Source organism: Arachis ipaensis, chromosome B4 (genome assembly GCF_059453495.1).
Source record: "Arachis ipaensis isolate K30076 ecotype BB chromosome B4, ASM5945349v1, whole genome shotgun sequence".
NCBI lineage: Eukaryota > Viridiplantae > Streptophyta > Magnoliopsida > Fabales > Fabaceae > Arachis > Arachis ipaensis.
In genome coordinates this window covers 50,597,883-50,603,780 of record NC_142439.1, presented here as the reverse complement: position 1 = coordinate 50,603,780, position 5,898 = coordinate 50,597,883, and the positions used below count along the sequence as shown (strand labels likewise).

Below are 5,898 nucleotides of genomic sequence, written 5' to 3'. Positions count from 1 at the left end.
AATCAGTAGGGATGTAAAGGCCCTCAACCTTTACTAACACGTCCTCTACCTGTCCATAAGCCTATTTTCTTGAGCTGTCTGCCATCTCTAAGGAGATTTTAGCAGCTTGCACCTCATAGATTCCCAGTTTCTCTATTACAGAGAGGGGCATGAGGTTTATTCCTGAACCAAGGTCACACAGAGCCTTAAAGATCATGGTGCCTATGGTACAGGATATTATGAACTTTTCAGGATCCTGTCTCTTCTGAGGCAATGTCAGTTGATCCAGATCACTTAGTTCATTGATGAACAAGGGAGATTCAACTTCCCAAGTATCAATGCCAAATAATTTGGCATTCAGCTTCATGATTGCACCAAGAAACTTGGAAGTTTGCTCTTTAGTAACATCCTCATTCTCTTCAGAAGAGGAATACTCATCAGAGCTCATGAAGGGCATAAGGAGGTTCAATGGGATCTCTATGGTCTCTAGATGAGCCCCAGAGTCCTTTGGTTCCTCAGAGGGAAGCTCCTTATTAACCACAGGACGTCCCAAGAGGTCTTCCTCCTTGGGATTCATGTCCTCTCCTCTCCTCACAGGTTCGGCCATGGCGCTTATGTCAATGGCCTTGCACTCTCCTTTTGGATTCTCTTCTGTATTGCTTGGGAGAGTACTAGGAGGGATTTCAGTGATCCTTTTACTCAGCTGGCCCACTTGTGCTTCCAGATTTCTAATGGAAGACCTTGTTTCATTCATGAAACTTACAGTGGCCTTAGATAGATCAGAGACTAGATTTGCTAAATTAGAAGCATTTTGTTCAGAGTTCTCTGTCTGTTGCTGAGTTGATAATGGAAAAGGCTTGCTATTGCTAAACCTGTTTCTTCCACCATTATTAAAGCCTTGTTGGGGCTTTTGATCCTTCCATGAGAAATTTGGATGATTTCTCCATGTTGAGTTATAGGTGTTTCCATAAGGTTCACCTAAGTAATTTACCTCTGCTATTGCAGGGTTCTCAGGATCATAAGCTTCTTCTTCAGAAGATGCCTCTTGAGTACTGTTGGATGCAGCTTGCATTCCATGCAGACTCTGAGAGATCATATTGACTTGCTGAGTCAATATTTTATTCTGAGCCAATATGGCATTCAGAGTATCAACCTCAAGAACTCCCTTCTTTATAGGCGTCCCATTACTCACAGGATTCCTTTCAGAAGTGTACATGAACTGGTTATTAGCAACCATGTCAATGAGTTCTTGAGCTTCTGCAGGCGTTTTCTTTAGGTGAATGGATCCTCCTGCAGAAGTGTCCAGTGACATCTTTGATAGCTCGGATAAACCATCATAGAATATATCCAAGATGGTCCATTCTGAAAGCATGTCAGAAGGACACTTTTTGGTCAACTGTTTGTATCTTTCCCAAGCTTCATAGAGGGATTCACCTTCTTTCTGTCTGAAGGTTTGAACATCAGCTCTAAGCTTGCTCAGCTTTTGAGGAGGAAAGTACATGGCTAAGAAAGCCATGACCAGCTTATCCCAAGAGTTCAGGCTGTCTTTGGGTTGAGAATCCAACCATAATCTAGCTCTGTCTCTTACAACAAAAGGGAAAAGCATGAGCCTGTAGACTTCAGGATCTACTCCATTAGTCTTAACAGTATCACATATCTGCAAGAATTCAGTTAAGAACTGAAAAGGATCTTCAGATGGAAGTCCATGAAACTTGCAGTTCTGCTGCATCAGAGAAACTAATTGAGGTTTCAGCTCAAAGTTGTTTGCTCCAATGGCAGGAATGGAGATGCTTCTTCCATGTAGATTGGAATTAGGTGCAGTAAATTCACCAAGCATCTTCCTTACATTATTATTATTTTCGGCTGCTATCTCCTCTGCCTGTTCGAAAATTTCTGAAAGGTTATCTCTAGATTGTTGTATTTTAGCTTCTCTTAATTTTTTTCTTCAGAGTCCTTTCAGGTTCTGGATCTGCTTCCACAAGAATGTTCTTATCCTTGCTCCTGCTCATATGACAAAGAAGAAGGCACAGCAAAATAATAATAATAACAGAGATCCTTTATACCACAGTATAGGGATCCCTGTGTGAGTAGGAGAAGAGGGGGAGACAAAGAATGTAATATGATGGAGGAAACACAACTGTGAGGAGGCTAGATATGTGAGATGAGATGTTAGGATATGAATGAATAAATAGAATGAGATGGGAGAGGGAGAATTTTCGAAAATATTTTTGAAAAAGAGTTAGTGATTTTCGAAAATGGTTTTTGAAAAATGTTAGTAATTTTCGAAAAATTTTTTTTTTTTTGAAATAAAAAATAAAAAATAAAAATAATTAGTTAATTAAAAAGAAATTTTGAAAAAGAGGGAAGATATTTTCGAAAATTAGAGAGAAAGAGTTAGTTAGGTAGTTTTGAAAAAGTTTAAGAAACAAAAAGTTAGTTAGTTAGTTGAAACAAATTTTGAAAAGATAAGAAGTTAGGAAGTTAGAAAAGATATTTTGAAAAGATATTTTTGAAAAAGATAAGGTAAGAAGATATTTTTAAAAAGATATGATAGAAATTAGTTTTTTGAAAAAGATTTGATTTTTAAAATCTCAATTAATGACTTGATTCATAAGAAATCACAAGATATGATTCTAGAACTTAAAGTTTGAATCTTTCTTAACAAGCAAGTAACAAACTTCAAATTTTTGAATCAAAACATTAATTGATTATGTTATTTTCGAAAATTTGGTATAAAAATAAGAAAAAGATTTTTGAAAAATATTTTTGGAATTTTCGAAAATAACTAAGAATTTTGAAAAAGATTTGATTTTTGAAAAAGATTTTGAAAAAGATAAGATTTTCAAATTGAAAATTTGATTTGACTCATAAGAAACAATTTGATTTCAAAAATTTTTGAAAAAGTCAATCCAAATTTTCGAATTTGATGAGAGAAAAAGGGAAAGATATTTTTTTGATTTTTGAATTTTTTTTATGATGAGAGAGAAAAATAGCAAAAAAACTCAATGCATGAAAATTTTGAATCAAAACAATGAATGCATGCATGAATGATATGAATGTCAAGATGAACACCAAGAACACTATGAAGATCATGATGAACATCAAGAACATATTTTTGAAAAATTTTTAATGCAAAGAAAACATGCAAGACACCAAACTTAGAATTCTTTAATGCTTAGACACTAAGAATTCAAGAATGCATATGAAAAACATGAAAAGACACAAAACATAAAATCATCAAGATCAAACAAGAAGACTTACCAAGAACAACTTGAAGATCATGAAGAACACCATGAATGCATGATATTTTCGAAAAATGCAAGATGCACATGCAATTGACACCAAACTTATAACATGACTCAAGACTCAAACAAGAAACATAAAAATATTTTTGATTTTTATGATTTTCTAATTTTTTTGAATATTTTTTTTGAAAATTAATTGAAAAACAAAAATAAGGATTCTAAAATTTTTAATATGAATTCCAGGAATCTAGCATTCTTAGTCTAAAGCTTCAGTCCAGGAATTAGACATGGCTTACTAGCCAGCCAAGCTTTCAATGAAAGCTCTAGTCCAAAACACTAGACATGGCCAATGGCCAGCCAAGCTTCAGCATGTAATTCAGATATGACATACCTGACATACTCATTCCCAAAGGAATAGACATGGCTTTACAGCCAGCCAGGCTTCAACATGCTTCATGAAACACTAGAATTCATTCTTAAAAATTTTGAATAAAAATTTTTGAAAACATTTTTTTTTTCCGAAAACAGGTGAGAAAATTTTGAAATATTTTTGAAAAATTTTTGAAAAGAAAACAAAAAGAAAATTACCTAATCTGAGCAACAAGATGAACTGCAGTTGTCCAAACTCAAACAATCCCCAGCAACGGTGCCAAAAACTTGGTGTTGTTGCCGGGATTGGGATCTCAGACGATTCTTGGCGCCAAACAGGAACAATTAAGTCCCCGGCAACGGCGCCAAAAACTTGGTGCACGAAATTGTGATGTCACTTTAATGATGTAAAATTCATGGCTCTTTCTTTCCCTGGCAATGGCACCAAGAACATGGTGCCAATACTACGGTTCACAACTTCGATACAACTAACCAGCAAGTGCACTGGGTCGTCCAAGTAATACCTTACGTGAGTAAGGGTCGAATCCCACGGAGATTGTTGGTATGAAGCAAGCTATGGTCACCTTGCAAATCTCAGTTAGGTAGATAAAAATGGATAATGGTGTTTTCGAATTTAATAGAATAAAATAGGGATAGAAATACTTATGTAATTCATTGGTAGGAATTTCAGATAAGGGAATGGAGATGCTTTCGTTCCTCTGAACCTCTGCTTTCCTGCTACCTTCATCCAATCAGTCTTACTCCTTTCCATGGCTGGCTTTATGTGATACATCACCACTGTCAATGGCTACTTTCGGTCATCTCTCGGGAAAATGATCCAATGCCCTGTCACGGCACGGCTAATCGTCTGGAGGCATCACCCTTGCCAATGGCTTCATCTTATCCTCTCAGTGAATAATATGCTCACGCACCCTGTCACGGCATGGCTATTCATCTGTCGATTCTCGATCATGCTGGAATAGGATTTACTATCCTTTTGCGTCTGTCACTAACGCCCTGCAATCGCGAGTTAGGAGCTCGTCACAGTCATTCAATCATTGAATCCTACTCGGAATACCACAGACAAGGTTTAGACTTTCCGGATTCTCTTGAATGCCGCCATCATTCTAGCTTACGCCACAAAGATTCCGGTTAAGAGATCTAAGAGATATTCATTCTAGCTTATTTCATGTAGAACGGAAGTGTTTGTCAGGCACGTGTTCATAGGGGAGAATAGTGATGAGCGTCACACATAATCATCACCTTCATCACGTTCTTGGGTGCGAATGGATATCTTAGAAGCGAAATAAGATGAATTGAATAGAAAACAGTAGTACTTGCATTAATCTTTGAGGAACAGCAGAGCTCCACACCTTAATCTATGGAGTGTAGAAACTCTACCGTTGAAAATACATAAGTGAAGGTCCAAGCATGGCCGAGATGGCCAGCCCCCTAAAACGTGATCAATAGTCTCCTAAGATGAATAATGGATTAAAACTGAGACCAAAGATGGTCAAAAAGATGCCTAATACACTAGTAAAATGTCCTATTTATAATAAACTAGCTACTAGGGTTTACATGAGTAAGTAATTGATGCATAAATCCACTTCCTGGGCCCACTTGGTGTGTGTTTGGGCTGAGCTTAAGTGTTCCACGTGCAGAGGCCATTTGTGGAGTTGAACGCCAGCTTTTGTGCCAGTTTGGGCGTTCAACTCTGGTTTTGGCTCCTTTTCTGGCGCTGGACGCCAGATTTGGGTAGAAAGCTGGCGTTGAACGCCAGTTTACATCCTTTATCCTTGGCCAAAGTATGGACTATTATATATTTCTGGAAAGCCCTGGAAGTCTACTTTCCAACGCAATTGGAAGCGCGCCATTTAGAGGTTTGTAGCTCCAGAAAATCCATTTTGAGTGCAGGGAGGTCAGAATCCAACAGCATCAGCAGTCCTTCTTCAACCTCTGAATCTGATTTTTGCTCAAGTCCCTCAATTTCAGCCAGAAAATACCTGAAATCACAGAAAAACACACAAACTCATAGTAAAGTCCAGAAATGTGAATTTAACATAAAAACTAATGAAAACATCCCTAAAAGTAACTAGATCCTACTAAAAACATACTAAAAACAATGCCAAAAAGCGTATAAATTATCCGCTCATCAAGTACACACATTCAAGGAATTGTAGAAGGCAATACATAGAATATCACACCACAATATACATCATAATGCAGAAGCAGCTCAGTTATACCAGTAAGGAATTATAACACAGCATCCTTCAGTTAGTGACTCATATAATATATACACATATAT

The 5,898-nt window shown here is 37.0% G+C and overlaps 1 non-coding gene across 1 annotated transcript; it reads left to right on the top strand.

Moving 5' to 3' along the window:
• The first annotated feature begins 1,345 nt into the window (after positions 1-1,345).
• On the top strand, positions 1,346-1,453 carry LOC148567525 (small nucleolar RNA R71). Its single transcript, XR_015881808.1, has one exon. It is a non-coding gene; the product is annotated as a small nucleolar RNA R71 (small nucleolar RNA).
• The last annotated feature ends 4,445 nt before the right edge of the window (positions 1,454-5,898 follow it).